The 13,770-nt window shown below is 35.9% G+C and overlaps 1 protein-coding gene and 1 pseudogene across 1 annotated transcript in view; one reads left to right on the forward strand and one right to left on the reverse strand.

The window, feature by feature from the left end:
* PDE3B (phosphodiesterase 3B) overlaps positions 1-13,770 on the reverse strand; it is a 174,561-nt gene that overhangs the window by 129,500 nt on the left and 31,291 nt on the right. The window lies entirely within an intron of this gene.
* LOC131759349 (ubiquitin-conjugating enzyme E2 D3 pseudogene) lies at positions 5,945-6,392 on the forward strand (annotated as a pseudogene).

Genomic DNA, 13,770 nt, shown 5'->3' on the forward strand with positions numbered 1-13,770 from the left:
AGTGGTAGCATTTACATGGAAATTCACTTCCAAATTCACTTTCTCCAAGTTTGAATTCTCCTCTAGCCATTTCCTTCCAATTCTTCTATCTCACCTCACCAACACTACTACCACACAAACTTTTGCACTTTCTTCAGAGTCCTAACATGTAGCCCACACTAATCTTTCCCAATTCAAGATTCTAAAAACATTTAGTTTGTAACCCAATATTTAACACCTGCTAATCATAGTAGCCACACTGTTCTGTATGAGAAACTCCAACAAAGAATTAGCATTTCTGGCAATGAGGTATAGCTAGATTTTGGAATTATTTCTCCCTACTTAATGCATAATAAAATACCACTGATCGAAAACCTTTGATTTTATAAACAGTTCTTAAAATTCACTGTTATTTAAACAAATCTTTAATCCATTTTTTAAACATTTTATTTGAGCATAATTGCAAAATTACAGAAGAGTTGCAAAACAAGATTAGTGCATAGAAGTCCTGTTTGTCCTTTACCTGGACTAATCTACTGTTAATATTTTGTCCTGGGGACTTCCCTGGTGGTCCAGTGGTAAAGAATCCACCTTCCAATGCAGGGGATGTGGGTTCAATCCCTGGTCAGGGAACTAAGATCCCACACGCCGCAGGGCAACTAAGCCTGTGCGCCACAACTATTAAGCTCACGCCTCAACAAGAGAGCACGTGTGCTGCAAAGTGCAGAAGCCCACGCACTCTGGAGCCCGCTCACCACAATTAGAGAGAAGCCTGCGCGCTGCAAGGAAGAGCCCGCGTCCGGCAATGAAAGACGTCGCATGCCTCAACGAAGATCCAGCGTGCTGCAACTAAGACCCAACGCAGCCAAAAAAATTTAAAAAATAAAATTTAAAAATAAAATAAATAAATATTTTTAAAATATTTTGTCCTATTTACCTTATCATATATGCACCTTTACAAGCATACTCTATTTTTTCCTCTTGAACTTTTTGAGAGAAAATTGCTTATATCATACCCTCTTATCCCTAAATTCTTAAGTTTAAATTTATAAGAACAGGGATATTCTCTTACATAACCATACTACAGTATGGTTACAGAAAAATCAATGCTGCTAAATACTCGTATCAAATCTACTGTCCTGTTCCAATTTTATCAATCGACCCAATGTCCTATAAGTTTTTATAGGATCCAATCTACAATTGGTATTACATTTAGTTACATCTCTTTACTTTCCTTTAATCTGAAACCTATCTAAAGCCTCTCTTTGCCTTTTATGAAACTGACTTTTTTTTTTTTTTTTTTTTTTGTGGTATGCGGGCCTCTCACTGTTGTGGCCTCTCCCGTTGCGGAGCACAGGCTTCGAATGCGCAGGCTCAGCAGCCATGGCTCACGGGCCCAGCCGCTCCGCGGCATGTGGGATCCTCCCAGACCGGGGCGTGAACCCGTGTCCCCTGCATCAGCAGGCGGACTCTCAACCACTGCGCCACCAGAGAAGCCCCAGACACTGACTTTTTTTTAGAATATAAACCTTTGTTTTTAATAGTATGCTCATTTGGGGGTTTGTCTGATCTTTTCTCATTACTAGATTTAGTTTATTCATTCTTGGTTGAAATACTAATACTGCTTGGAGAATCACTTCTGGAAACACACGATATCCATCTACCCCTTACTGCTATTAATTTTGATCATCGATCAAGGTGTTGTCTGATTTATCCTCTGAATAGTTATTGTTTTTTTCCCTTGCAACTAATAAGCAATCTGCAAGGATACTCTTTAAAATCACTGAAATATCGTGTTCCTCATTAAAAGTTCCCCATGGATTTAGCATCCATTGATGATTCTTGCCTGATCCAATCTGCAAAATTTAAATCCATTTTAATCGTTCATTTTAAAACTATATTAACTATATTTAATGACAGAAAAAGTCCATACTGAGAAATCTAAAAATGTACTTATCATTATTTGAATTACATGAACTTTAGCTTGCATATAACAACTAAATATTAAAATAAATATCATTTATTTTAACCACTTTAGATCATTCATGTCCTATATAAGTTTTCTAACAAGCATGCTGAGCACTATACTATCATTTTTTAGATTAAATGTAAAATTCAACTTTTCCCATGTGAGTATTTATAAAGATGTCACAAGATACCAAAAAAAAAAAGAAAAAAAATAAATGGTACTTTTATCATAACCAAAAATATTTTCTGTTTATCACTAAAATTTACCTATCTACATTCAACTGTTTCTGTTTTTGTGCATTAGCTAGAATATAAAGGGGAAATACTGGAACACAGTGTGGGGCCTTTAAATTGTTGCTACTATTTTGGTTTTTTGGGGGGGGGTTGGGGTTTTTTTGCGTGTGGTATGCGGCCTCTCACTGTTGTGGCTGCTCCCGTTGCAGAGCACAGGCTCCGGACGCGCAGGCTCAGCGGCCATGGCTCACGGGCCCAGCCACTCTGCGGCATGCGGCATGTGGGATCTTCCGGACCGGGGCACGAACCCGTGTCCCCTGCATCGGCAGGCGGACTCTCAGCCACTGCGCCACCAGGGAAGCCCTGTTGCTACTATTTTGAAAGACAACTTGGCAACTGTTCTAAAACTTTTAAAGATATATGCCTATGGATAAACTTATACACGATGCAAGTATACAAATTACAAGGAAACTGTTTATCAATAGAAGCCAGGTCAATAAATTACACTGTATTCAAACAATGGACTACCATGCAGCTGTTATAAAGAATAAGATGGGAGTTTACCAGGTGGTCCAGTGGTTAAGAATCTGCCTTCCAATGCAGGGGATGCAGGTTAGATCCCTCATCAGGGAACTAAGATCCCACATGCTGCGGGGCATCTAAGCCCTTGCACCTCAACTACTGAGCCTGTGCACTCTAGAGCCTGTGCCACAACTAGAGAGCCCGTGAGCCACAACTACTGAGCCCACATGCTCTGGAGCCTGCACGCCACAACGAAAGATTGCACATGCCTCAACGAAGATCCTGCATGCCGCAACTAAGACTGGAAGCAACCAAAAAAAAAGAACAAGATGCTTCTATGAAAGATATCAATAATATGTACTAAGTGACAAAAATGTTGCAGAACAGTATTGTAGATCCTATACATGTAAAAAGAGAAAGGAAAGAAAGATACACTGTATATGTAAATTTATACACACAAACATACCCTTAACATATGCTTGCATAAACATCTAAAATTCTAGAAGGAAACACAAGAACCTGTTAGCAAAGTTTATCTCTGGGGAATAAGACTGCAGGGGTCAGGAACTTTTACTTTCCATTTTTCTTATTCTACTATTTAAATTGCTAACCAGAAGCATGAATTGTTTATAATTTTTAAAAATTTGTGACGATTTTCTCAATACCAGAGGTGAACTAGCAATCACAACTGAAAGTGAAATAAAAAGAATTATCACCTGCTAGAAAGAGCATAAAACTATATTTTTTCATATTCTAATTCTAATCTCCAACCCAGAAGGAGAAATTATCAATTGTTGTACACATACACATAGTAGGCACTTAGCTAATGTTTTTGTATTATTATCTTTCTAGTAATTATCAGTGGCATAAAATTTCCAGATGGTTGACTAGAGTAAAGGATACTTGTGGCCTGTGGCCCTGAAACAGAAAGAGAAAAATCACCTATCAACATGACAGAAGTTAAACTTATAAGGAAAAACTTAAACAAATCAGTCTATCCCTTCATAAAATCCATGATATTCAAGTAAATTATGAAAGTGAGTAAAGCAAAGAGTGACTAATTCACTATTCAAGTGACTGAAAGATTAATTCTCAAAGTGCATTAATCCAAAATAGAAAATTACTAGCAAACTGCATAGTTGGTAATTCTATATAAATATGATAGGTTCATATCTTGTAATAGCATTCACAAAACAACCAAAATTATTAGTATTCATATATGTGTCTATATCAATCTCTGTATACACATATCCATATATATGAATATATTTACGTAATTATATAATAAATACATATATAATAGGAGGAAAGGGTGCTATGTACAAGTTTTCTCCTCCACTGCTTTCAAAACAAATTTTTATACCTTGATATTTCACTAAAAAGAAGCCAGGAATCGGTCCGGCCTGATTTATCTCCAGAGCCTACAAAATTAATGATTATTTCTTTTATTATACTTCCAAATCTGCAATGAAGACCTCTGTGGATATTTTTTTGGTTTCCTAAAAGCTACATTGTTAACACCAACCACATGTTTTCCATACTTCTCTTTGCTAGTGGCATCAAGGTTCACAGAGTTAATAAGAAATGATTCCCAGGGCTATATGTGAAATATAGATCCCTGCCTATCTTTACACAACATTTCCTTTATCACTCTTCCACTCAATCATTACCCTTTAGCAATACTCATCTTTTAAAGTATTCAAATATGCCAAGCTTATCGGGCCTAAGAAGCAGTTGCACTCCTATTCCCACTAACCAGAAAATCCATCACCAGGTCTTCATGAGACTGTCTCCTCATCATTCAAGTCCCAGCTCAAATGTCATCTTCTTACAAAGGACTTCTGTAACCATGCAATCTAAATTAGTCCTTCCAGGCACACTGTATCCCACCAGCCTGTTTTATTTTTTTCTCAGGACCTATCACACTTTCTGAAGCTATTTTGTTCTTTTATGTGTTGTTTTATCCAATCACTCTTCCCCAGTACCTTCCCCAATGATGATTTCTAAGTTTCATGACAGTAGTTTCATGACAGCAAGAATCTTGACTGTCTTGTTCACTGTGATATCCCCAGCATCTGGTGCACAGTAGGTACACAATATGTATTTCCTAGATGATTGAATAAGGAAGAAATCAATATTGTCACTACATGCTGTCAGATGCTGAAGATACAATCTACTACAGCATGCACCAAAATGCTAAAATATATGTGTATGAAAACTGTAATTATGTCTTTACAGCTATTTTAAAATCTATGAAACTGGCCAAAAACACTAAAAATCAATGAATATTGCTCCTATCTAAATGATCATTACAAAACTTAATACATTGGCAATAAATACAATTTAAAAATTCAACCACATATATGATCTAAATCTTAGCTACCTTGATATCAATGAGTGTTGGCAAGTCTCCCAAAATTTAATCAAATAAAAGATCTTGGCATTGAAGGAAAAGAAAGAAGAAAAGGAAGGGAGGGAGGGAAGGAAAAGAAAAGACAAGACAAAACAATACATCACGGCCTAGTTGGGTTTACCACAGCATTACAAGAATTGCACGTATATTTTTCTTTATACTTTTCCGTATGTTTGAAACACTATATATCATAATTTTTCTTAAGCTCCAAAGGGGTGGTAATTTGCAGATCAAAAAAGATTGAAACCTAAATGTCTATCTACAGTAAGGAAAAAGAATAGGAAGTCAATTTACTCACAGACCCCTCCAAAGTCTTAGCACTTGAAGATAGCAATTGCCATAGAATGTTGGGGTAAGATTTCCCACTAAAATCTGGGGAGTTTGATTGAAAATCTACATATTTATACGGATAAGACACTACCTCCACCATGTTCAGTCAAGCAACTACTTCCCTTCAGACTAGCAGACCAGAATTTTGGTCTCTGGAGAAATTCTAGGGACCAGAGATCTACAGAAATTCTGCATTTGGTATAGCAGGCACCTAGTAGAAAATAGAGGTGAGATAGCAGACTGACACAGGCCAGAAGTAACAGGGAGTTAAGAACGCCAGGAGAGGTCATGCGTGTGAGCCCCGTAGGGACAGGGAGGCACCAGCTGCCGCGCAGCAAGGAGGCCAGGCTGCAGCTTCAGGGAGGTCCCAGCCCCTCTGCTCCTGTGTCTGGCAGAGCTGGTGTGAGACAGAGACAATCCTTCCCAGCCTCCGGGAAAATCAAGTGTTTTGGCCTGACCTTTGAGCACACACTGAAATAGTACGGAGCCAAACGAAAAGCACAGACTATGGCGCTGAAACGGATTAATAAGGAACTTGGTGATTTGGCCCGTGACCCTGCAGCACAATGTTCTGCAGGTCCAGTTGGGGATCATATGTTTCATTGGCAAGCTACAATTACGGGACCTAATGACAGCCCGCATCAAGGCGGTGTATTCTTTTTGACAGTTCATTTCCTACAGACTACCCCTTCAAACCACCTAAGGTTGCATTTACAACAAGAATTTATCATCCAAATATTAACAGTAATGGCAGCATTTGTCTCGACATTCTAAGGTCACAGTGGTCTCCTGCTTTAACTACTTCTAAATTTCTCTTATCCATTTGTTCACTGCTATGTGATCCAAACCCAGATGACCCCCTAGTGGCAGAGATTGCACGGATCTATAAAACAGAGTTAAGTACAACAGAATAACTCAGGAATGGACTCAGAAGTATGCCATGTGATGCTACCTGAAAGTCAGAATAACCTGCATTATAGCTGGAATAAACTTTAAAATTACTATTCCTTTTTTGATTTTCTTATCCGGCTGCTCCCCTATCAAACCTCGTCTTTATTTTTTGTTTACCTCCCTCCATTCATTCACATGCTCATCTGAAAAGACTTAAGTTCTTCCAGCTTTGGACAATAACTGCTTTTAGAAACTGTAAAGTAGTTAGAGGAGAACAGGTGCCCAAGATTCAGAATTTTTTAAAAAATGGAGCATCTGTATTATGTGACCAATGTCTTCACTCTAACTTGGGTATGAGATTAAAACCCTCCCTCACGGGCTTCCCTGGTGGCGCAGTGGTTGGGAGTCCGCCTGCCGATGCAGGGGACACAGGTTCGTGCCCCGGTGCGGGAGGATCCCGCATGCCGCAGAGCGGCTGGGCCCGTGAACCATGGCCGAGTAACATGCTGAAGAATCATCTGAGGGGGAGGGAGATGGATGCTGAGTTATCACATCAAAGGAAGCAGCATTATTCTAGCAGCATCCATTCTTGTGTAAGCCTTCCACTGTTAGAGATTTGAGGTTACATGATATACTTTATGCTCATAACTGATGTGGTGGAGAATTGGTATTGAATTTATAGCATCAGCAGGACAGAAAATGTGATGTATTTTACGCATGTCCATAAAGGAATGACCTGTTCTTGTTCTACAGAGAATGGAAATTGGAAGTCAAACACCCTTTGTATTCCAAAATAGGGTCTCAAACATTTTGTAATTTTCATTTAAATTGTTAGGAGGCTTGGACCTATTAGTTAATCTATCTTCCAATACATTATTTAATATAGCACTGAATAAATGATGCAAGTCGTCAATGGATGAGTGATCAACTGCTAGCAATTGATTTATTTTTCTTCAAAAAAGTTGCATAAACCAATGAGTTAGCTGCCTGGGTTAATCAGTATGGGAAACAATCTTTTGTAAATGCTGTTTTTTGTATATACTGTTGGGATTTGCTTCATTGTTTGACATTAAATGATGATGTAAAGTTCTAGAGAGTGAACATTTTGCCATGTTCAGTTAAAAGTGTGCAGTCTGTTACAGGTTGACACATTGATTGACCTGATATGCAGAATTAATAAGCTATTCGTATAGTGTAGCTTTGTAGGCTGCACATGATAGTGGCAGCCCAGGAGTTCACAGAGGGACTTGGGACCCAGCAGTTCTGAAACGTGTATATGGAGTTGAAGAAATTTATTTTCCAGGTACAACCCCCACCTAACTAAATTTCTTCTTTACCTTGTACACTTGACAGCTGAAAAAAAAATAACATGGGAGTAATAATGGGTCAAAATTTACAAAATAAAGTACTGTTTTGGTGTGAAAAAAAAAAAAAAGAATTCCAGAAGCAACCTTCAACCAATAAGGGACAGATGTTGGTAGATAAAGTGCCCAGCTTCCCTGCACCTCAGTGAGACAATTCCGTGGTATCATGGTCTAAACCAGCATAAAAATGTTTGATATTTGCACTGCCCTATATGGCAGCCACTAGCTGCAAGTGGCTATTGAGCACTTGAGTTGTGGTTAGTGTGACCAAAAAGTGAATTTTAAATTTTATTTAAGTAATTTAAATTTAAATAACAGTACATGGCTAGTGGTTAGTATTGGACAGCATAGAGTCTCTCTGAGAGTCTCCAGTAATATTGAATCCCAGCTGCCCACAGCAATAATCCACTCAATCAATATACTCTTTACTAGTCTTCCTCTTGTACTGTCTCACTTCCCCATTCTCTGATTATAATTCCTAGAATCATCTCCCTATCTTGGAGTCTGCTTTTGAGAAAACGAAGACTCTAAGGATCTGATGAAAGCTTCCACCAGAAAGGCAAAGACTAAAATGAGCCACAAGAAATTAGGAAATGGCAGGAAAAAGAAACAGAAGAAAACACCGATGAAATGTTATTAATAATCTCAGAGAGATAAGAGTAGATATTGTATCCATGAAACAAAAACATAATCTTGAAATGGGAACAGAGAACAAGAAAGCTCTTGGAGAAATTAAAACTATGATAAAAATTTTGTAAGTCAGTAGAAGGATGAGAAGATGAAGTGAAGGACAACAAGAAAAATAAAACAAAAATCCTAAGAGATGGACTTGGGGAGAAAAAAAAAAATTTTTTTTAATTAAGCAATTAATCCAAGAGATACACTGTCAAAATAGGAGGTAGGCTTCCCTGGTGGCACAGTGGTTGAGAGTCCGCCTTCCGATGCAGGGGACATGGGTTCGTGCCCCGGTCCGGGAAGATCCCACATGCCGCGGAGCGGCTGGGCCCGTGAGCCATGGCCGCTGAGCCTGCGCGTCCGGAGCTGGTGCTCCGCAATGGGAGAGGCCACAGCAGTGAGAGGCCCACGTACCGCAAAAAAAAAAAAAAAAAAAAAATAGTAAGTCCAGAAAGAAAGAATTGAAAAGAGGAAAAAAAGAGAAATTATTAAAAACCACAGGAAATTTTCCCCAAACTAAAAGATATGAATCTCCTAAATTTAAAAAAAAATGAAATATCAGCACATGATTGAAAAAGACATATACCAAGGCACAACATCACAAATTTGTGAACACCAGGATAAAGAAAATCCTAAAAACTTCCAGAGAGAAATCAGATTAGCTTCAGACATTTTAATTGTAACACTGGATGCTTTTTTTTTAAAGTAGACTTAGTTCGAAAGTAAACAATATTTTCATAATCAAAAAATGTAAATACCTAAAATAGATTTTAAAATTGTGACATAGCTACAGTAAGAAAATGGAAGAAGAGTGACAGGGAAGGACTCTAAGAGACCTAAATTCTTAATAAGATACAAGAATCACTTAAGCCAAGAAATTGGCAGAAGAGGCATATTATTTTAAATTACGTAGATAAATACCACAAGAAACAGTGAAAAGAATTCGGAGTGATTATGTCTGAGGAGCAGGACTGGAGAGTGGGGAAGAACTAGAAAGGGGAATGTAATTTTTCATTTTAATCTTTTAATGCTGTTTGATTTTTTAACTATGTGTATGTATTAATTTGAAGGAATAAAAATGTGTTACAAAAGCGGAACAGAAATTTTATGTTAAAATTGTTCAAACTTTTGAAACTATTTTTGAATATCAGCTATAAAGAGATGGTGTAAGTAATTGGAATCCAAAGATAATTGCAACACAGATAATATCTACTACTCATTTTAGACATTTCATTCAATAAAACTTCAGAAAGTGGTAACTGGAAATATAGTTAAACCTATTTATTCGTGCTGATGGCAGAGAGCTAGAATATGAATAAATCCATTTATTTTTGCCATTAAAATACACACATATAATTTGTCGGGAAGATTAAGCCCTGTATGTGGGGAAGGCTAAGCTCTGTATGTTTCAGAAAGTTAATATTAAAATTGGATACTATCACTTGAGCACAAATCAATGAGCTAGATAGTCACAGAAATGTTATGCACATAATAGGCACTTAGATTTGTTAAGTAAATGATCAAAGGAGATACTCCAAGCAGGGCTCCTAAAAACACAAGGAAAAGCCAGTACAAATATAAAATTTACCATGGATAATATGCAAGTAGTAACTGATAACTTAGTATATACTGAATCACTTTTAGTTTCAGTTTCATCTCTTTTCTCTTCCAGCTAACCTTTTGCCTGTCACTGTGTCAGGTTCCCATAAAATGACTGAGCCATGATAAAAAGACAGAGAAGGAAATAATGACATCAGAACATTTACCATAGGAGAATAAATTCACTAGTCAGGAGACCTTGCCAGCAACAATATCACTTGAACATTACAAGTGAGAACACAGTAAGGTTAAAAGAGAAAACTTCATTTGGAAAGAAAACTTCATCTGGAATATTAGTAATTTTTCTTTTTATTAAACAAATATTTAAAGAAATAATACCCTAAAAATTTTTCCTAAAAATGGGAAAAACTGACAAGCCTTTGCTATGAAAGTTTTTAAAGCACTGTACTATGATAGTAATCTTAGGCAAAAGATTACAGTTGTCAGTTCATAAGTAATTCAACATTAAAACATTCTTTTCTAAATACTTATTTTTGACAGTTTACCTTGATAATTTAAAATTTTTTTCCTGTTTCACAAAATTATTATAATAAAATCAATCAACTACCTATTTTTCTATCAAATTTTTAATACAACTTCTAGACCAAGTGTTCCCAATAATAGAGAACCTCCAAACTTAAACTTTTATTATTCAGCATAAATAATTAACTATGAAGTCTATTTATGTCTAGCTTTATATAAAAGCCAAAATGAAATCCTTAATTTCACACTAATAATTAACCTCACTAAATATTAGAGTCCACATATTAACCAATTAGAACTATAGAATGGCAAAAGAGTAAGATCTACTATTACCAGCAGAACTAAAAAGGGCCAATACTTTAACTCCAATTTTTAAGGTGACCAAGGCTAAAAATAATATCTATTCCTTTTTTTTTTTTTTCCAATGATCGTGACTACTGAGAGCAATGGTTGTGTTGCTTTCATTTGTGTACCTAGGAGCACCTGGCATAATACGTAATGCCCTCCATCAAATTTTACTGCATGAAAGACTGAATAAATTGTTTTTCTCAATAATATCTATTCCTTTAAATTAAATTTGTGTCTCCATTGTTGGAGGCACCCATAAGTAACAATGGATTTTAGAAAGCAATAAATACTATATTTGTCAGCAAAATAACCCCATTAAGATATCAATATCACGAGTACTAAAAGGATTAAATGATCTCTTAGAAAAGTTTTCAGCTCTAAAATCCTGAGGTTTTACTAACACAGAACATTTTTCTCCTGCAAAGAATTACCTTCTTTCATATTATTCTTTTATAGGCTTCACTAAATAACGCTTTATGCTTTAAAAATGAGAAGCTGTTTCAAACGGAGCCAGACTTTCTAATTAAGTTAACTGGAAACAAGAAAAACTTATTGAGGCTTTCATACGAAGGGAATAAAGTAATGTCATGGGCACAGTATAAATTTTAGTGACTAAACAACTTTATATAACTTGCTGAAAAATCATAAAGGAATCAAACATTTCCAATACAATTCTGAAAATAAAAAATAAATAGCTACAGCATGAGATGTCATTAGTAAATAATTGTTTGAAAACCTGAAGTTTTTAATGATCAGCAAACAAGTACCCCTTTTTCATGTACTTTGTACCCCATAGAAAGAAAAGACGCTTCTACGTGAAATAAAAGTTAACTTTATTTTTATAAGAAAGCCTCTCTGATAAGAATGCTTGAACTAAGGGGGAAATAAAGTACTAGATAAGTCTTAAAAAATCACCTTATATTTCCCTTGTATGAAGTTTTTTCCCCTATCCTTGGTCCTGTCAGTATAGGATGAGCTGACTCTCTGAACCTATCATATGCTAGGAAATATCTTAACTTCTACAAAGCCAAAGAATTTTTGCCAGGATTATGTGAATTTGGAAAAAGAGGAATTCCAGTAAATTCCAAGTAACCATTTGTTACCACAGAGAAATAAAACTGATTTGTTCAGTTTTGGAAGGGACAGGCTTTTCGTTGGACAGAGCCAGCTGAGAATTATAAAACTTAGCTGCTTTAAGCCACAACCCTCACAAACAGCTGAGAAGCAGTCATCAGGAGTGTGATTCTTAGACTAGCAGAAAGTAAGTTTCCAAAAGAAGTTCTCTCAGCTTTCAAAAGAATAACTTCTAGTATTTCTTAAGACCTCCATATGACCACTTGGTCAGTCACTTTCCTCCATGTACATTATACATCACGGGTTTTGAAGTAAGACAGAACTGGTTTTTAATATCAGATCAGTAACTACCAGCTGACTAGTCCTGCTTAACTTCTCTGAGCTTCAGGTTCCTCAACTGTAGAAGAAGACACCCATACCCTATATTTTGATGACTACTTCATAAATTTTATGAGAGAAAAAAAGAGTTGATCCCACAGATTAAAAGTAGCAGAAACCAATCTTACACAACTTTTTTCAGCAAATAGTGAAAAAGGAAATACTAAGTCATTGTATGAAGCCAGCACAACCCTAAAACCAACACCTGACATGGACATTATGAGAAAAGAAAATTACAGACCAACATCTCTCATGAACATTAATGAAAATTCTAAAAATAATAATAATTTAGCAAGGTTAATCTAGCAACATACAAAAAGGATAATACACATGACTAAGTGGGATTTATTACAAGAAGACAAGGTTGTTGGTTCAACATTTGGAAATAAACCAAAGTAACTCACCACATTAACAAAATAAAAAAGAGAAATCTTAGGATCATCTCGATACAGAAAAAGTATCTGATAAAATTTAACACTCATTCATAATTTTACAAACTGCTTAGCAATCTGGAAATAGAAGAAGGAAAATTCTTTAACCTGATAAAAGGTATCTTCTACCAAAAATGTACACACATATCCCTCAACTACAGCTAACATCAATTTTAATGTCAATATACTGAATATATTACCCAGGAGTTGGGGAGAAAACAAGATTGTCCACTGTCCTCACTTCTATTCAACTTTATATTGGAGGTTCTAGCCATTGAAATAAGACAATAAAAAGGCAGAAAAGGATAAAGATCAGCAAAAGTAAAACTGTCTTTGCTCACAGATAACATGATTATATATGTAGAAAATGCAAAGGAATCTACAAACAAGCGACTATAATGAATAAGTGAATCTAGTTAGGTTTTTTGATACAAGTTTAAGACTTTTCTATTGTATTTCTATATAGTAATAACAATCAAATGGAAAATCAAATTTATGAAAGAGAATTTATTATATAACAAAAATGAAATAATGAATAAATCTTTCATAAGACGGGTAAGATAGCTACACTGAAAACTAAAAAATGATAATGAGAAAAAAATTTAAAGTAAATAAATGATGAAATACACACAGTTCATGGTATGTAAGACTCAATATTATTATGACAACCAATTCCCCCCAATTAATCTATAGTTCCAATGCAATCCTAATCAAAATTCCAGCAAGACGTTTTGTGGAAACTGACAAACCAATCCAAAAATTTATATGGAACTGCAAAGACCCTAGAATAGCCAACTTCAATCTTTAAGAAGAACAAAGCTGAAGGACTTACACAACAAGATTTCAACATTTACTATAAAGTTTTAGTGTGACAATGGTCAAAGGATGGACAAATATACTAATGAAACAGAGTCCAAAAACAGATCCACATATATATGGTCACTTGCTTTATGAAAAAGATGCCACTGAAAATCTGTGTGGGGAAAAGACAGCCTTTTCAATCAATGGTGCTAGAGTTTTGGAAACTAGTATGAAAAAACAATGAACCTTGACCTCAATTTCACACCATTAACAAAGATTA

This window comes from Kogia breviceps, chromosome 7 (assembly GCF_026419965.1).
Source record: "Kogia breviceps isolate mKogBre1 chromosome 7, mKogBre1 haplotype 1, whole genome shotgun sequence".
Classification (NCBI taxonomy): Eukaryota; Metazoa; Chordata; class Mammalia; order Artiodactyla; family Physeteridae; genus Kogia; species Kogia breviceps.